Genomic DNA, 21,221 nt, shown 5'->3' with positions numbered 1-21,221 from the left:
AGAATTTAGAGGGTTAAAATGTTGTGGGGTTGTTAACCAATGTCATAAAACAGCATGTGTGTTACTGTTACATGGGAAACTATATGTTCTGTAAGCCTTCACCTGAAGTACAATAAAATATTTAAAAAAAAAAAAAGTCAGCTGATATCAGTTCACTCCTTGGCCTACCAAAATTCATAAGCTTTCTACAGGCAAAATGCACTGACCCCATCCCAACATCTCTAAAAATGTTAACGTATTCTAGCATTAAGTCTAAGTTCAAAATCTCATCTAAATACGATCAACCTGAAAAATCCCAGATTTTATTTTTGAAATCATTTAAATCAGAAATGGATAAGACTCTGGGTATGGTCCACACTGGGGCAAAATTCTTCTCTATATTTATGGACCTGTGAAATCTAGAAAACAAGCTATCTGCTTCCAAATTGCAATTGTGGGACAGGCATAGGTTAGATACTTCTATCACAATATGGGGATATTGAAAGGGATGAAAGGAGCTCTGGCCCCAAACAAGTCCACAAACCAGTAGACAAATTCCATTATATTCTGATCCTTCAAAATAACCCTCAGGAGCTTTGACTTTTCTGTCTGATCCCTCAGAGGCTCCTTCAGCCTTGGCCTCTGGGCCTGGGGATTTTCAACTGACCTCTGAGCTTTCCTGATTTTGTTGTTGTTGTTGTTTGTATTTTTAGTGAAGAGGCATCATCAGGTTTGTGCTTAAGGCTCAACTACAATGCAAGTATGTACAAGACATGGAAGATATTTGATCCTAGGGCAGTGATGAATGGGCATCATTAACACCAGCAAGTTTGGGGGGGGAGGGGCAACAGACAAGAAAATGGATTTGTCAAGTATTCTGAAAGACTAATTGGAGAATTAGATAATCAAATGAATGAAGGAATGGAAAAGGGAGTGGTTAAGTCCAATTCCCAGTTTTTTAGCTTAAATGGCTGTGTAAGTGGTGATGCAATTACCCATGATCTAAAAAGTTAGGAAGGTAATGTAATGTGCTTGTTTGAGAATATAATCTGTTTTGTGGTATCATGGGCATGCAGGAGAAGAAGGTCAAAAAAATTGCTAAAATCTCCAAATTATTTTTAAAAAATACCTTAGTAAATAGATTAAGCTTTGGGAACGTACATGCTGCAGCTACCATTTTGAAGAGCCAGATTATTAACATGGTACAACAATGGCATGGAATGTTGGTTGATGAATTCAAACAAGATTTTCTAGTATCAGGTATTTTTAGATTAGTAGACTTTAGAGTTTTAATCTCCTGTATGTATCCGAGATTAGCTAACAGATTCCATAGAGTCCAGTTTATTCTCTGTTTTCTGATGTCCTAGGAAGTTTCCTTTTCTTAGGATAGCTCCACCCAGTTACTAACTTTCTGAAATGTCAAGACTAAAAAAACAAGTACTTTTTCCCAAATTCTTTATAAACATGTATGTATATTTGGCACATATAGGAAATAAAACTTTCTAAAAGAAAGCATGACATAATCTTATGTTTTTCTCCCCCTTATATAAAAAATCAACCACTTTTGTGATTCTGAGACACAGCTTCATCATCTAAAATTTTACTTCATAATAAGAGGGCCTGGATAAGTTTTACTGAAGAAGAAGAACAAAGTGGGAGGCCTCAGACTACCTGATTTTAGAATCTATTATACCGCCACAGTAGTCAAAACAGCCTAGCACTGGTACAACAATAGATACATAGACCAATGGAAAAGAATTGAGAATCCAGATGTAAATTCATCCACCTACAAGCAGCTTATATGTGACAAAGGCCCAAAGTCCATTAATTAGGGAAAAGACAGTCTCTTTAACTAATGGTGCTGGCATAACTGGATATCCATTGGCAAAAAAATGAAACAAGACCCATACTTTACACCATGCACAAAAACTAACTCAAAATGGATCAAAGACTTAAATATAAAATCTAAAACAATAAAGATTAAGGAAGAAAAAATAGGGACAATGCTAGCAGCCCTAATGCATGGCATAAACAGAATATGAACCATAAGTAACAATGCACAAACACCAGAAGAGAAACTAGATAACTGGGAGCTCCTAAAAATCAAACACTTATGCTCATCAACAGACTTCACCAAAAGAGTAAAAAGACATTCTACAGACTGGGAAATGTTTTTGGCTACGACAAATCCAATCAGCATCTAATCTCTAAAATCTATAAGATACCGCAAAACCTCAAAACAAAAAGACAAATAATCCAATTAAAAAATGGTCAAAGTATATGAACAGGCACTTCACCAAAGAAGACATTCAGGTGGCTACCAAATACATGAGGAAATGCTCATGATCGTTAGCCATTAGAGAAATGCAAATCAAGAGTAAAATGAGATACCATCTCACCCCAATAAGGCTAGCATTAATCCAAAAAAACATAAAATAATAAATGTTGGAGAGGTTGTGGAAAGACTGGGACACTTATACACTGCTGGTGGGAATGTAAAATGGTACAATCACTTTAGAAATTGATTTGGCAATTCCTTAAAAAGCTAGAAATAGAAGTACCATATGGTCTAGCTATCCCACTCCTTGGAATATACCCTGGAGAAATAAGAGTGATCACATGAATAGACATACACACACCCATGTTCATTGCAGCACTGTTCACAATAGCAAAAATTTGGAAACAACCTAGGTGTCCATCAAAGGACAAATGGATAAATAAATTATGGCATATCTACACAATGGAATACTACGCAAAAATAAAGAACTACAATGAAGCCGTGAAACATCTTATAACATTGAGGAAGCTGGAGGTCGTTATGCTGAGTGAATTTAGTCAGTCACAGAAGGACTAATATTGTATAAGACCACTATTATAGGAACTCAAGAAAAGGTTTAAACACAGAAGAAAATGTTCTTTGATGGTTACGATGTGGGGGAGGGAGGGGGTGGGTTATTCACTAACTACATAGTAGATAAGAATTCTCTTAGGTGAAGGGAAGGACAGCACACACTTACAGGGGAAGTCAGCACAACTGGACTAAACCAAAGCTAAGAAGTTTCCTGAATACAATCAAACACTTTGAGGGACAGAGTAGTAGGGGCGAGGGTCTGGGGACCATGCTTTCAGGGGACATCTAGGTCAATTGGCATAACAAAGTTTATTAAGAAAATGTTCTGCATCCTATTTTGGCGAGTGGCATCTGAGGTCTTAAAAACTGACAAGCAGCCATCTAAGATGCATCAATTTGTCCCAACCCACCTGGAGCAAAGGAAAATGAGGAACAACAAAAACACAAGGAAAATATTAGAGCCACATGAACCAGAGATTCCATCGGCCTGAGACCAAAAGAAGTAGATAGTGTCTAGCTACCACCAATGACTACGGTGACAGGGAACACAACAGAGAGTCCTGGATGGACCAGTAGAAAGGTGGGGTGCAGAACTCCAATTCTAGTGAAAAGGCCAGACTTAGTGGTCTGACTAAGACTGGAGGGACTCTGGAAGACATGGCCCCCATTTTCTCTGTTAGCCCAGAACTGAAAACATTCCCGAAGCCAACTCTTCAGACAAAGATTAGACTGGACTATATGATATAGAATGATACTCATCAAGAGAGTGCTTCTTAGTTCAAGTGGACTAAGTGGGCAACTCCTGTCTGGAGTTGAGATGAAAAGGCAGAGAGGGTGAGGAGATGGGTTGAATGGACATGGGAAATCCGGGGTAGAAAGGAGGAGTGTGCTGTCACATTATAGGGAGAGCAGCTCACATAGCAATGCGTGTATAAATTTTTGTATGAAAAACTGACTTCAATTGTAAACTTTCACTTAAAGGACACACACAAAAAATTTACTTCATAATAGAGATATTGAGAAGATTTACGGTGATAACACATGTAAACCAGAGTACTATGTTTGGCATATGATTTTTGGTATCAACTAGATAACCTCCCTTTCCTGTAAATATATATTGTTATATTTTAATTTTATATATATAGGTACATTTAATCGGTGATAAAATAACTTCTGCTCTAAAAAATAGTGAATGCTTTGTTTTTGTTCTGTGAAGCTGTTTACTGAAAATCAGTTTAGAATTTATGTTAAACTGACCTCACCTGAAGCATAATATACATAGTAGATGATAATTGAGGCTATTTTTGTTTCATTGTAAATACAATGTTAAAATGCTCATTTTGTTTTCTGTAAAGAAACTGGTATTCATACCTCATGCTGACATAGCCAAGTCTGCAGCAACTTGGATAATTAGGATTTTGGAATCATGTTAACAGTTTATTTTTCTGCAATCGATCAAATTAACTACATTGCATTTCAAAGAGCCAAAAAATAACTGGAATTTGATTCTTTTGATTACATAGCTTCCACGCAAAATTGATCATTCTGTTGAAACAGCTGGACACGAGAAGGGTGACTGACTAGAGAAGAACTACTTTAATCCCAATAATAGCTATTTAGAAACCTTAAGCCGAGATGAATTGTGGGAAAAGACTAAGAAAAGAAAGTTTCTGAGAGATGTAGATTTTCAGTCCGTTCTAACATGCAAATATATGCAGATTCTGCTATAGTAAAATATGCTGAGTTGCTTTCCTCAGTGACTCCCTAATCCAACTGGTCATGGGCTCCAAGTATAGGACATTTATCCAACCCCCTTCCAAGTGTAAATGGCTTACCCACTTTACCACCTCCCCTGTATTTGTGTCCCTATCCCATGACAAGTAGAACCAATTTTTAGCATAACAGTAGAACTTTTAGGCATTCATCTCTACTGCACACATCCCCTTTGCCCACTGTTTATTTGTACCTCACCAAACTTCTCAATTTACAATTCCACATTACTGCATGTGCATTGGCAGCAATAACAATGAAATGGTGGCCACAATAATGACATAACGGCATGCACAAACGAGTAAGAGTATTCAAATAGTCCTTCTCTAAATGAGGCATTATCAATATCTAAGCACGCCCTGCCTATTAGCTCTGAATCTGGTCATAAAACTTTCAACCAAGTGAATTCCAGGAATCTGTGTATGAAGGACAATGAAAATGTTTCATTTTTAATGTTAACCTGTCTTCTAAAAAGGAGCTACTCTTGAGAGACTAAGAGAAGTTTTCTTCATATGACCACTCTAACGTACGGTGTTGGTAGACTATATAACTGGAGGAAGCCTTACACACACCGAGTAATACAAAGGTTACTTAAAGTGTTGTCTTTGGGAAAATGTGCCTAGAAATAATTGCGCTGATGCTGATACTAATCTTTAAATAATAAGCAAATGTTCTAAAAAGCTACCGCAATATATACCTCATTAATATAGCTACTAGATCTGGAATGCTCCAAATTGTATGAATTATTTCAGACTACCTTTCCTCAAATAAGAAAACAATATTATATCTTCTCTAAAATGGTATTATACCTATTTTTAAAATTATTTTTATTGTAGTAACTATATACATAATAAAACATTTGACACTTCAGCAATCTTCACATGTACAGTTCAGTGACATTAATTATGTTGTTAAACCATTACCCTTATCCAGTCCCAATTTATATCATTACTCTTAACCAAACCTCAGTGTCCCCTAAGCTGTTTTTGCCTATGGTAAATGGCTTATTTATTTATTTTGGGGGGGAGTTTTTTATTACCTTTTCAATCTCTTCTCTTGTTATGGGTCTGTTCAGATTTTCAACATCACTTTGTGGTAGTTTGGGTAGTGTGTTTCTAGTATCCATTTCCTCTAGGTTTTCAAATTTGTTGGAGTATAGTTTTTCATAATACTCTGTTATAATCCTTTTTATTTCAGTTGGGTCTGTTGTAATGTCCCCCATTTCATTTCTTATTTGGGTTATCTGTGTGCTGTCCTGTTTTTCTTTTGTCAGTCTGGCCAGTGGTTTGTCGATTTCGTTGATTCTTTCGAAGAACTACCTTTTGGTTTTGTTGATTCTTTCTATTGTTTTTCTATTCTCTACTTCATTTATTTCTGTTCTGATCTTTATTATTTCCAGCATCATGGCAACATGCAAGCCCCCACAGTACAAGAAACTGACAGACATGTGGGGGTCACAGTTAAGTAGGAATTACTAGAGGAACAATAAAGAAATAGTTTGAGTTTATTTTGTCTTGGTGGTTTGAGTTTTGATTTGTTTTTTGCATTTGCAACTACATAAAAGATTTAGAGTAACAAATCTCAGAGTGGGAGGAAATCTCCTGAGATTGTCTTCCCAGGCAGATAAGATACTATTTACTTGATTTACAAATGAGATAACAGAGCTCTCAGAAGGGTTAAAAGAATTGCCCTCAGTCACACATGACGTAGAGAGTAAAACCCAGATCTCAAGTCTCTCATTTCTGTACTTTTCTCTCTGTAAATGAGTCTTATTTCTTAAAACACAAACCATTAAAAAAAAATAAAAATGTAGAGCTATGTATCCAAAATTTACTTTCAGAATCTCCATGGTTACTTAAAGTTACCAATGACTGAAAATTAGCTGTAAGTTATACTCTTTTGCATGTGATTTTAAGGTTATGACAAATATGAGGTTAAAAAGTTCTTATCATTTGTTCTGAAAATGTCCTCATTTGACTATGATTAACAACTTTTGACAATGATTGAATCTGATGAGCAGTGTTAAAAATGACAGCCTTATATATTTTGAACCAGTTACTTGTTAGAGGAATTAAGTTACTAATGGATTAACAGTGGTCAATGAAGGAAAAGTCCATCATTACTTTTTTTGTTTCGGTATTATTATTCCGCATAGAACACCGATGATCATTCTTACAAGCTCTTCCTCAAATAAACCCAGTAGATGAGCCCTTATGCCATAGGATGTTGATAATTCACAGAAGAGGATGTGGAACCAGGGATATCACTGCAGATGTCATATGGATCCTGGCTGAAATCGGAGAACATGAGAAAGATGTTTACCTGTGTTTTATTGACTATGCAAAGGCATTTGACTGTGTGGATCATAAGAAATTATGGATAACATTTTGAAGAACGGAAATTCCAGAACAGTTACTTGTGCTCATGAGGAACTGTACATAGGTGAACAGGCAGTTGTTCAAACAGAACAAGGGGATACTGTGTGATTTAAAGTCAAGAAAGATGTGAATCAGGGTGCCATACTTGCACCATACTTTTTCAATCTGTATGCTGAGCATATAATTTGAGAAGCTGGACTATATGAAGAAGAATATGTCATCAGGATTGGAGGAAGACCCATTAATAACCTGCGACATGCAGATGGCACGACCTTGCTTGCTGAAAGCGAAGAGGACTTGAAGCACTTACTGATGAAGATCAAAGACCACAGCCTTCAGTATGTATTACACCTCAACATAAAGAAAACAAAAATCCTCACAACTGGACAAATAAGCAACATTATGATAAATGGAGATATTGAAGCTGTCAAAGACTCCATTCTACTTAGATCCACAATCAACACCCATGAAAGCAGCAATAAAGAAATCAAAGGACCCATCACATTGGACAAATCTGCTGCAAAAGACCTCTTTAAAGTGTTAAAAAGCAAAGATGTCACTTTAAGGACTCAGTTGTTCCTGTCCCAAGTCATGCATGGTGTTTTCAATCACCTCATATGCATACGAAATCTAGGCAGTTAATAAAGAAGACCAACGAAGAATTGATGCCTTTAAATTATGGTGTTGGCGAAGAATATTGACTATACCATGGACTGACAAATGAATGAACAAGTCTGTCTTGGAAGAAGTACAGCCAGAATGCTCCTTTAGGCAGATTATCAGGAGGGACCAGTCCCTGAAGAAGGACATCATGCATGTTTCATTCTGTTGCATATAGGGTCACTATGAGTCAGAACTGAATTGATGGCACCTAACAACAACATAGCAACAAAAGACTGTAAAGAGAGGTCAGAAGGACAATACATTTGGAAGAAAGATACATTTAATTAGTAGTTGAAACAATGAAAGTCAATGAAATCACCCAAAGGTAGTATAAGGAAAAAGAAAGTGGCGTGCAAGGAACACAAACTTTAGGACAGAGATTCTTGAGAAGGAGAGAGACAAGGAAGTCTCAGAAAGGCAAAAACTAATGAAGAGTGTTCTGCATTAGGAAAGCTGAGACAGTGGACAATTTCAAGGAAGCAAAAACCTTCCAAACTAGAGTGTGTTTCTTATGAGCAAAGATTGTTCCCTTTTCTTTTCTTCTGCCAGGTCCTAGCACTCAGCCTAGCAAATGCTCAGTACCAAGATGGCAGAATAAATGAGAAGACAAGCTGTAAAAGAAAGGTAAAAATTTAGGTTAAAATTTTTAAACAAAAGGACTCCAGGATTTAATAACTGAAGAAGATACAGAGTCTAAGCTTTTGGGAACTGTGTTATCACTGCAACAAACAAGTTAAGAAAATTGTAAAGATTTAAATATCTTGTCTGCTTCCCATCCATTTCACGATTCCTTTAACCCCCTAAATCTATTTGCAGAATTACAAAGCAGAGAAAGAAAATAATCTTCTTTTGGGAAAATATGCAAAAATAAAAATTAAAAATGGTAAGGCCTCACTCAAATACTTATCTCATTTCCACACTTAGAAATAATTTGATTCAATGAATGCAAAATTTAAGATCAAGCAAATTAATATGAAAGACAATTCAAATTCACATTCCAGAAAATAAGAATCCATCATGACAACAACAAATCTTACATTGGATTGTGAATGAAAATATTTTTCCAAAGTATTAAAAAAATGGTTAGATTATAGCTGTACTAGCCTAGACTGACTGGGAAATTAGGGTAGAAAATGGGAAGATTGTAGAACAAATAAATTAGGTGAAAAATATCCAGTTCTGTGGACAATGACCTAATGACTTGGGAAAAATTACTTGATTTTTATGCGTCTAATTTCTTCATCAATATATAAAATAATAAAGTAGAACTAGATAAACTTTATGACAATTTTCCATTCTGAAATAAATTATTTTGAAATTGCACCTATGACTACTGTATCTTTCTTGGTCTCACTGCCTGCCACACAGAGCAGCATGGGAAAATGGAAGAATTGGGGTAAAATCAAAGATGGACAGAGATAGGTATAAGAAGGAAGACAGAAAGACAAAGAAGAAAACAGAGAGATTTGTTCAAAATATTCAAAAGCAAATTGGATGAAGAATAAGAAAATAATTTTTAAGTGCCTTTTAAAGAGTAAGAAATTAATCTGCACTGGTATTTGGGAAAGAGATATTTAAGAACATACGATTATTGTATTGACATAACCCCTTATTCCTAGAGAGGATGAAGTTGAGATATAACCCATAAGTGTGTTTACAATAATGTTTCTTTAATTTGCTTATATTTTCAACCGGGATGAATCTTGGGCCTGGTGAATTTAGTATATATAATAATCAATGTCAAATGTGGGAAATAGATCAGGGCAAATTATCAGTTCATATTTGAAAACAGGCAGGAATTAAGACTTGAATTTGAGGATATTTTTCTTCAGAACTTACAAACAAGCAATGTGACCAGCACACAAGATAGAAAATGATGCTGATGTGGATAAACTGGAAGGTCCAGGGTCTCATCATCCCTCGGGGAGTGAGAGATGATACCAGTACCAGTACTAGTTGCCAGCAGGTCAATTCTGACTCATGGTGACTCATGTATGTCAGAGCAGAACTATGCTCCATAGGGTTTTCAATGACTGATTTTTCAGAAGTAGATACTTGACCTTTCTTCCGAGGCATTTCTGGGTGGAGATGAACTTCGATCTCTGAGTTAGAGGATAAGCGTGTTCACCATTTGCACCACCTAGCGACTCCTTGGAGAGGCTAGGACTTCAGTTATTTCTCTATAGGATGGGGAGGGGTCAGTTAGCATTTAAGTGTCTCTATTATTTTATTATTATTATCATAGGAGCCCTGGTGGCACAGTGGTTAAATGGTTGTCTATTAACAAAAAGTTTGGCAGTTTGAACCCACCAGCTGCTTCTGATTCTGTGAAGATTACAGCCTTGAAAAGCCTGTAAGACAGTTGTACTCTGTCCTATAGGGTTGCTAAGATTCAAAATCTATTCTGTGGCAACTTTTTTTTTTCCTTTGGTTTATTATTATCAAAAAAGGATGTAATTAAACCCTGTCTTCTGAGTTTAACATCCATTCTTGAGTCTAATAGATCCTTGCTGCTCCACAGTTCTAAAACTGAGTTAGACACTATTTTAAAGCATATTGCATAAAGTAGCTACTTGTTGAGGTTTTGGGCCTGCTTGAAATCTTCATGCAGCAGAACTAGCCTTCAAAAATGAACTCTTTAGTTTTATGTAGTGTACTTCTTCAAACTAAAAAAGAGGCACCCTTTGTTTTGCAATATTATGCTTTAGTGAATCTCCATGACAAATTTTCTCCCCTCCTTGAAAGGTGTTCTTAATTTCATAAACCAAACCCAATGCCGTGGAGTCGATTCCGACTCCTAGTGACCCTATAGGACAGAGTAGAACAGCCACACAGGGTTCCCAAGGCTATAAATCTTTATGGAAGCAGACCGCCACATCTTTCTCCTGCGGAGGAGGGTTGGTGGATTCGAACAGCCAACCTTTCTGTTAGCAGCAGAATGCTTAACCACCGCGCCACCGGGGATCCTCAATTTAATAAAATGCTGCTAAAGATGTAACAAGGACCCCTGGTGGTGCAATGGTTAAATGCTTGGCTGCTAATGAAAAGGTTGGCAGTTCAAACCCACCAGTGGCTTTGTGGTAAAAAAGACCTGGTGATCTGCTGGTCTAAAGATTACAGCCTTGGAGACCCTATAGGTCAGTTCTAATCTGTCCTATAGGGTCACTATGAGTCAGAACGACTCAGCGTCACAAATCAACAACAGACATGTAACTTCCGCATTTTTTTCAATCAGTTCTTTTGTGTAAAGATGTTTCGACCCTGTAACAGTTATCGGTATCCTGAGATTTAGGGTACAATTTGTGTAAAAACCACCAACACTAGGCATCTCCAATGTGAAAATCATTGTGTGAGACACTAGGGTCTGAGGGATTAGATATGTTCTCCTTCCACACACCCTGCAGGCTGAAAACACACTTCAGAATAAATCAACATAGAGTCTAACAAGATTATTTACATTTCTCTATATTTGGATTCTCAAAAAAATAAAAGCAACAGTAGCCTTTATTAGGGTCTTCATAAATAAAACTTTGTTCTTATTGTGGTACATTTTACTTACTTTCCTTCAGTTTATATGAGATTAATAAACTGAATATCCACAGACCAAAAACTAAATATCCACCAGATGTCAGTATATGCATACAAATATGTTACTTTCAAAAAGAAGTGAGGGCAGAGTTGTCATTTTTTTTTAAATGAAATGGTACTTTCAAGAGAAATATAGAGAGAATGCCTTTTTCAGAAAAATTAATTCTTTAATCATCTACATTTCATATATATTCACAAATGAAGCAGTGAAATCATCTTCTAAAATGTTTTTATTCTAGCCAAATATAAATCGTTTATTTTGTTAATTTGAATTTTTTTCTCATACTTTACAGATAAGTGTTTACTTAAAGAAACATGGAGAGATTCCAGAATTCCAAGCAAGAGTGGAGAGGAAAGAGGTACCAAGTATTCAATGATTCCCAAGCATTTTTCGAATTGATTAAACAGGTGAAATTTGCATCATTATTTTTTTTATTACCACTTGCATCCCACTCACCAGGAAAGCACTCAGGCTTCTCTTCTTCTTTAAATATCTTGGTAAAATCAGTGTGTTTCCTTCTGCTGTGGTTCTTCTTTTCCCTTTTAACTGGATAAACATCGTCACCATAGCATTCTAAAGCAGAATTAATCTGAGCACTTTTCTTGGTCAATTTCATCATTTTCCAGGTGAGAAATGTAGGAAAATGAACCTAGGAATAAAACTTTGGATTATAGACTGGAAACTGCATTTAACAAGCACAACATATTTGCATTTCAACAAGGACTTCCAGGACTTGCCGCCCAGATTACAACAAATGATGAAACGTGGAAATTGAAGACATAAATATTTGTTAGTAGAAATTTAAAAACATCAACATTGGTCAGTAGAGGTGTCTTAGTCATCTAGTGCTGCTATAACAGCAACACCACAAGTGGATGGTTTTAACGAAGAGAAGTTTATTTCCCCACAGTTAAAGTAGGCTAAAAGTCCAAATTCAGGACATCACCTCCAGGGGAAGGCTTTTTCTCTCTGTCGGCCTTCTCATCAGAGTTCCCCCCAACTAGGAGCTTCTCAGCGCAGGGACCCCTGTCCAAAGGACGCGCACTGCTCCTGGCACTGCTTTCTTGATGGTATGAGGTCCCCCAGTCTCTCTGCTCACTTCTGTCTTTTATACCTCAAGACATTGTCTCAGGATAGGATCCAATCTTGTAGACTGAGTCCTGCCTTACTAACACAACTGCCGCCTATCCTCCCTCATTAACATTATAGAGGCAGGATTTACAACATATAGGAAAACCACTCAATACCAGGAATCATGGCCCAGCCAAACTGATAGACACATTTTTTGGGGGACGTAATTCAAACCATGACAAGATGTATGCAAGGATTTTAGTCTCAAAGTTACCACTTGTTCCATAGGGCACAAAAGAGGTTTCACTTGTCAAATATTTTGGAGTTTGTCACTGGCAGTATAGATTTACAGGCATACCTCGGAGATATTGCAGCTTCAGTTCAAGACCACCATAATAAAGCAAATATCACAATAAAGAGAGTCACACGAAGTTTTTGGTTTCCCAGTGCATATAAAAGTTATGTAGACACTATACTGTAGTCTATTAAGTGTGCAATAACATTATATCTAAAAAGACAATGTACCTATCTTAATTAAAGAAGATACTTTATTGCTAAAAAATGCTGACCGTCATCTGAGCCTTCAGCTAGTTGTAATCTTTTGCTGCTGGAGGGTCTTGCCTAGATTTTGATGGCTGCTGACTGATCAGGGCTGCGCTTGTTGAAGGTTGGAGTGGCTGTGGCAGTTTCTTAAAATAAAACAACAATGAAGTTGGTCTCATCTATTGACTCTTCCTTTCATGAAAGATATCTTTGTAGCATGCAATGCTATCGATAGCATTTTACCCACAGTAGAACTTCTTTCAAAATTTGGTGCAATCCTCTCAGACACTGCCATTGCTTTATCAACTAAATTTGTGTAATATTAGAAATCCTTTGCTGTCATTTCAACAGTGTTCACAGCATCTTCACAGGAGTAGATTCCATCTCAATAAACCACTTTCTTTGCTCATCCGTAAGAAACAACTCCTTATCTGTTAAAGTTTTATAATGAGATTGCAGCAATTCAGTCACATCTTCAGGCTCCACTTCTAGTTCTAGTTCTCTTGCTATTTCCACCACATCTGCAGTTACTTCCTCCACTGAAGTCTTGAACCCCTCAAAGTCATCCGTGAGGGTTGGAATCAACTTCTTCCAAACTCCTCTTAATGTTGATATTTTTACTTCCTCCCATGAATCAGGAATGTTCTTAATGGCATTTAGAATGGTGGATTATTTGCAGAAAGTTTGTACTTTACCTTGCTCAGATTCATCAGGGGAATCACTATCTATACAAAATGTATTTTTTAAACAATAACACTTGAAAGTCAAAATTACTACCTGATCCTTGGGCTACAGAAGGAATGTTGGGTTAGCAGGCATGAAAATACTTTTTTGTTTTAAATCCAATAATTATACTGTATATTTTACATACATCATACTAGGGAATTTACAGCTATGAGGTAGGCACACCATTCCAATTTTAAGAGTTGAGGAAACTGATGCTCAGAGAGTTTATGGAAAATAGAAAAGCTTTCACATGCTGAAAGGGGTGAATTCAGGATTCAAATCCAGGATGATGTCATTCCCAGAATTAATTCTTTCTTTCTTCCTTCCTTCCTTCTTCTCTTTCTTCTTTTCCTCCCAATTGACAGCAAAATGTCCGGTGTAATCAGTTGTCACGGTTTAAATTATGTCCCCCCAAAAATGTATCAATCTGGCTAGGCCATATTCCTGGTACCATGTGATTTTCCTGTATATTCTAAACCTGCCTCTATGATGTTAACGAGGGAGGATGGGTGGCAGTTGTGTTAGTAAGGCAGGACCTGATCTACAAGACTGGATTGTGTCCTGAGGCAATCTCTTGAGATATAAAAGACAGAAGTGAGCAGTGAGATGGGGGACCTCGTACCATCAAGAAAGCAGTGCCGGGAGCAGAGCGCGTCCTTTGGACCGGGGTCCCTGCGCAGAGAAGCTCCCAGTCCAGGGGAACACTGAAAAGAAGAAGGCAGACAGAGAAAAAGCCTTCCCTTGGAGCTGATGCCCTGAATTTGGACTTTTAGCCTACTTTAACTGTGAGGAAATAAACTTCTCTTTGTTAAAACCATCCACTTGTTGTATTTCTGTTATAGCAGCACTAGATAACTAAGACATCAGTGATCATGCATATGGGCTTTAATATCAACTTTAAATTATGTAATTCGATATGATTTCCTTAAATAATTTTTTATGAATGAAAATGACATTTTTTAAAACTGAAACTTTAAAATCAGCTATTTCTTGACATGGGGTCTGTGGTGGATCAGTGGTGGAATTCTCGCCTTCCATGAGGTAGACCTGGGTTCGATTCCCAGCCAATGTCCTTCATGTGTAGCCACCATTCATCTGTCACTGGGGGCTTCTGTTTTGCTATGATGCAGCGGAACTTCCAGACTGACATGAACTGGGAAGAAAGGCCTGGTTATCTATTTCCAAAAATCAACCAGTGAAAACCCTATGGATTACAACAGTCTGATCTGTAACCAATCATGGGAAGGCAGGATCCTACAGCATTTCATTTGTTCCCTTATGCATGGGATCTCCATGAAACAGGAGCTAATTCCATTACAGCTAATAACAACAACAATATATTTTGATATAATGACTTTCAAATGTTTAGCCACCAGTATGTAATGTACTTTACCATTAAATTGCTTGTTTCTGTTGTTTGCCATAAACTTATCAAATCAGATTTGAACAGGTACCCCCTTCTTTCTGTAGGCCACCAATTAGTGAATACATCATACAGACCTTTCACTATTCTCTCATTCCATACATGAATATATATATTCTATTTTTTTATTAGACAGATGTTTCCATACTCATGCAACACAATTTATTATCTGAAGAAAACTTGAGGACAAAAATTCAGATTTCCAGTTAAGCAGACAAAATAATTTTTAAATGCTATCAATTATATATTTCATTTTTCTTAATGTATAATTACTATTTCATACTCCCAATACTTATTGAGGTTTTAGTAGTCCAGGTTTCTCCACTGTAAAATTACTATCTTTTGCTTCTAATTTAAAAAGACTTATTTTGGATAGATGTTTTGAGACTCTGCAAATATCTTGTTACTCCTTAAATTTTACCCTGTAAGTTAGTAGAGGGTTAGTGAATAAGAGGAAGACCCTCAACGAGGTGGATTCACACAGTGATTACAACAATGGGCTCAAGTATAACAACAATTGTGAGGATGGCGCATGATTGGCCAGTGTTTTGTTCTGTTGTACATAAGGTTGCTATGGATCAGAACCGACTCAATGGCACCTAACAACAGCAACTTTAGCAACCATCCAGGGATCTTGCCTGCAGCAATTATAACTTTAGTGTTATAAAGGTGATTTTCTATTTTCCTCATTCTTTCTTTGTTAATTAATTGGGATTTTTCTGTAAAGAACAGTTTCTTCTCGCACACTTATTTGTTTGTATTCAGCTATCTATTGATATCAGTATGAACTTAAGGATATTCATTTTATTCGTTGATTATAATCTCATAATATTATCATTTACCGAGTTGTTTAAATAGCTTCAGCTTTGGCCTTGGGGATCTTTTAGGTTGGCTTATATTTTTTTCATGTGCCCAAACCTCGATTTTTTTTTTTCTTAGTGATTCCTTTCTGTCACTACAAGATGCTCTAGGCTCGTCTTGCATGTTCTCTGCCTTTTCCTGGAATCATCCACTTCTCTAAGGAGCCATGGTTCTTTTGTTTTTTTGAGAATGATATTTAGAAATCAAGGTCTGGGGGCTAGTTGTGCTCATTGCTACTAGGGTGCCACTGTATCTAGGCTTTCTTAGTGGATAGAACTAGGAAATACATGTATGTATTCTAGCCTTGCACACACATTTATATTTATTTCTATATCTAATATATATTACAACAATCACAACAACCACAATGAAACATGAGTTCATACCGATACCTCTGAATTCAGTCCAGCGCCACAAGGTTCATTCTGTACTTCCCCCCTCCTTTATTTGTAACTTCGTTCTCCCGTAGTGAAAAACCTATCTCCCATTGTCTTCAACACATTTGTTTACTTATTCATCTCAACTATCTATACTTACTGATTTTACAGAAGCAGTCAGAAAATGAAGTTTTTTTGTTTTTTAATGGATGATATTTACCTTTTTTTTTTTTCCCCCAGTGAGGAGAGTGGCAGGATTTAAGTTATTCAGTGTCAGTTACATAATCTCCTTGGCAAGACAAACATTAATTGTGCAACTCTAAGTAACTTTAAATTCGAGGAGAACAATTTAGATATATTAAGAATTATTTAGGTAGTGTTCCAATTTCATAAGTAGTTTATTTATTTATTTATTTTTATTAAAAAGATCCAGAAATGAAGAACCTCGTGTGTTTATGGTTGGAGGGAGGTTATCTGTTTGGTTGCTTGGATGGTTGACTGATTGGTTGGCTGGATTTTTTAAATTGTCATAAGACATAAAAAAAAAAAAAAAAAATACAGATCCACTTAAATTATAAGTGTAAACCTCTAAGATTAAAAAAAAGTCTAGTTTGGGATAGAAGCAAACAGGTAAAAGCAGTGTGTGATCAAGTGTTGCTTCTAGTATAAAGATTTTTTAGTCAAACATTATCTGAAACCAAAAACCAAACCCGTTACCACTGAGTCGATTCCAACTCATAGCGACCCTGTAGGGCAGAATAGAACTGTCCCATAGGGTTTCCAAGGAGCGGCTGGTGGACTCGAATTGCCAACCATTTGGTTAGCCCGCGTAGTTCGTAGTCACTACGCCACGAGGGCTCCAAATATAATCCAACTAGGTCTAAATGAAATAAAGTATACTTCAAATACTTCATGTTGTGCGTTCCCAATTTTTTCCTTAGTAGTTTTTACTACTCTCTCAATAAAATAAAGACTACACGTATTTTTCTCAAAAATATTCTGTAGATAAAACATTATCATAGAAGAGCTTTATACTCTGTCATTACACGCGATTTAGATTAAAAATGTTTGGTCACAGCAAAAACATTTCTTTTAAAACTCTGTTTATTATACTAATGCATAATGGCATTTGTGCTGCACAATATTAGTGTGAGGAACAGTATATTTTGGTGGTTTTGTAGATAACTTACATTTTCTTCATATTATCTTGGTGACAGATTCATTTCACTGAAGATTAAGACCTTTAAAATGAAAACAGGCCCGATTTTTATTCCATTCTATTTTTCAGTTTTCTTATCTTTGGAAGAGGAATAATTATATTGCAGTAGTTAAGAGGTCAACTGCTAACCAAAAGATCGGCAGTTCAAATCTACCAGCTACTCCTTGGAAACCCTGTGGGGCAGTTCTATTCTGTCCTTTATGAGTCGGAATCAACTCGACGGCAATGGGTTTGGTTTTGTTTTGGTTTTCTTTGTTAGCGTGGAATGAATAATATAAACTGCACAGTACAAATCCAGCCACGTTATAAGTGCTTAAGCAATGGAATAAATATTATACTAGTAATATAGAATACACAGTAATACACATTTATTTGTACATGTATATGCAAAAATTACTTAGTTTTGAAAAAACGAATTAAATGTGTGTATTTTCATAATATTTAAGACAAGAAAATTCTCCATTTATGTCTTTAGTTATTGCTCTTCTTTCGATATTCTTTCCTTCCCCCACCTGCACCACCCACCCACACACCTACCCACACACACACACACACACACACACACACACACACACACTCAGGAATCAAAATTTTCCATTTGATGAATCTCTATTTTCTTTTCTCCAGACTCCAGACTTATCATGGTCTTCATCTTAATTTCATTCTTGGTCATTTATTCATTTTCCCCTGAAAATTTAGTAGAACATTTTAAATTATCCTTCATGTTCTGATGCAATTACCCACTTTGTCAATTCTCTTCTTCACAATTCCATTGAGAATATTCACTGTTACTGCATTTTTGTACCTGTTACTTTATTTTTTAACCATTTTACTATTTTGTTCTTATGTATACTCTATTTTCTCCTTGAAATTTCTGATCATTTTTGTGTAAAAGTGCTACATTATTTTATCCCATTGGGATTTATTATTATCTAGAAATATCCATTTTGTTTTTATTTAATCATATAGACTCTTCCTCTGATTTTTAAGAACAGTATTTCTTTCTCATGATTCTACAGTATTTTTCAACAACTACATATGTTTTCTCTTCATTTTTTTATTTTAAATATTTATTTTCATTCATACTAAAATAAAGTAACATCTAGCTACATTACTTGCCAACAAACAATCTAAACTCTTGAGTGCTGGTTGATTTGCCTTCTCAGACTTACAGCTAGATAGCACATTGATGTTCTCAGAACCTAACAAAATTCCTAAGAGTCTGAAGAGCATAGACTCTGGAGAAAACACTTGAGTTCAAATCCTGTGTATCCTTGGATAATATAATTAATTTCTCTGTGACTCAGTGCCCTCACTGGTAAAGGTGATTGTAATGACAGTGTCTAACTCATAGGTTAGGTATGAGGATAAGATGAGAATATGGGTGTGTGTGTGTGTGTGTGAAGGAACCCTGGTGACACAGAGATTAAAGCGCTCAGCAGAAAACTGAAAGGTCAGCAGTTCAGATCCATCAGCTGTTCTGTGGGAGAAAGATGTGGCGGTCTGCTTTCATAAAGATTTACATTCTTGGAAAACCTATGGAGCAGTTCTACTCTGTTCTGCAGGGTCGCCACGCATTGGAAACTAATGTAAATGTCTTGAAACACGAGAGCCTTCATATAATATGATGTAGACTTTTCAGTTTTTTTTTTTTTTTTTTGCTATTGACTTGATCTTACAGTTATAAACAAACTGACAAATATTGGGAAATAAATATCTGTAAGTGCATTTTCAGATGTGAAGGATCACCATGCTTCTTTAAAGCATGATGAAGCCAATTTGTTGTTTAGAACCAGTTCCATTAGCCTTATAATTAATGAAAGTATTGAAAGTTTGGCAAAAATTTAACTGCCTATAACCCAATCTAATTTGTTTTGTTTTGTTTGAAGTTTCATTTCAGTCCTTAGGGTATTTGTTTTTACAAATTCGTAGGTTCATGTCATAAATTTCTGATCTAATGATACTTTAAACCAAAAGTATAAACATACTTTATCTCATAATTTATATGCAAATTCATTCATTGGATAACAATGTTTGTATAACTCCATTCTTTGTTTTTGGATATTATGTTGATTAAGACAATTGTTTGACCTCATGGTGTTGACATCCTTAATGAGAAGACCATCATTAAGCAAGTATACATAACTATGAATATTTCAGAAAGGGGAAAACAGATACTGAGAAACTGTATGACAGAGAAAAATATATAGTTTAGAAGATTCAGGGAAAATATCCTTGAGGAAGTGAGATTGCTACGATTTACCGCATAAAGCATAGAGACAAAGTGTTCCAGAAATTAAAACAAGTATCTGAATGAGACAGATTAATTCCTAAGAGCAATGGAAAGTTATTGAAAAATTTTAAGCAGTGAAGTGGAGTAATCAATCTTCATTTTTGAAAAGATTATACCAGCTGCAATTTGAAAAAAAAAATGATTTGGAGTGCTTTCTTAATGCGTTGCTTTAGCAAACACTAAATTTTTAACACAATGCAACTACTCTTATGGTTTAAGATTGTTATAATTGATGCAACATTCATAATTTAACTCTTTACTACAACTTGGTTGGAGTTTTTTAGAGTAAATATTTCTTCTCAGTATTACTGGTCACTTCTCACAGCTGATGTATCTCACAGTCCAACACTCATTCTAGATTGGTAACTTTACAAGAGACGCATCTTGTGATGCAAATGGGAACCAGAAAAATCATTCTTCTACAATAAGCTTTGTAAATATTACACAACTGCTAGATGCAAAGGAAGCACTCCTGAGTAAAGTATATGGGCTCTGTGAGACCTGTTTTCCTTCCTGCTCAAATATTCTATTATTGTTCTCTGTATTATGCTTCTGTGGAGATTGAAGTTGTTAAATATTCTACCACATAATAAGTAGATAATTGTAGTATATGAAATTATGTTTTCTCCTTTCAACTTAAAAGCATAAATTGTCAGCTATTTTATTCTGAAAGTCAATATATAGATAAAACACTAGTCAATTATATTTCAATATTTATATTAATATCCAAATGCTATGTGTTCCCATAAAAATGAGCTGTTTACTTGGGAAGCTGGTTAGATATGTTAAACAGTGATGGTTTCATTATAAAGTGCCAAGTTTTTCCTCAGTTATGATATTACAGGCATTACATCAGTAATATCACAAGGCTAAAAGTTTGCAAATTAGAATGGTAAAATTCAAAGAGGTTTTGAAAATTAAGATAAAAGGAATTATTTTCAAAACATATAAAATTATAAGATTTTTCTCTCATAATGAAATGCCCCAGGGTATGGATCTAACATCGCATTCCTAAAATAGAAATGTATGGATGAATTTTAATTTGCTGGAAATTTATAAAAGTTAACAATTTAAATCATTTGATGTGAAGTTCAAAGAAAGCCACTTTTCTATGTTATACTTTTTACACTTATGATATTAAGGAAATGTGAATTACTTGGTTGTACATCTCATTTTTTCCTAAGAGATATCTGAGTGGTGAAACAATTTTTTTCTTTGTAAAAATATAGGTTTCAGGGTTTTTAAAAATTTTCTAGAGGATTCTTTAATCAACATCTAACAAATTCCCATAATCTTAAAAATACAATGAAGTGAGGAGTTCCAACAAAATGGCACTCTAAGCAGAAGCACCACGCCATCCCTCCACAACAAAGATCCGAAAAACTAAGCCAAACAGAGAATACAACAATCCTGAAACCCTAAAACATCAAATGAAGAGATAAAGAACTCATCCAAGCACCAAATGGAGTGAGAAAACT

The sequence above is a fragment of the Trichechus manatus genome, unplaced genomic scaffold, assembly GCF_000243295.1.
Source record: "Trichechus manatus latirostris isolate Lorelei unplaced genomic scaffold, TriManLat1.0 scaffold00013, whole genome shotgun sequence".
Taxonomy (NCBI): Eukaryota; Metazoa; Chordata; class Mammalia; order Sirenia; family Trichechidae; genus Trichechus; species Trichechus manatus.
The sequence above is the reverse complement of the archived record's forward strand: the minus strand, read 5'-3'. Positions refer to the sequence as shown.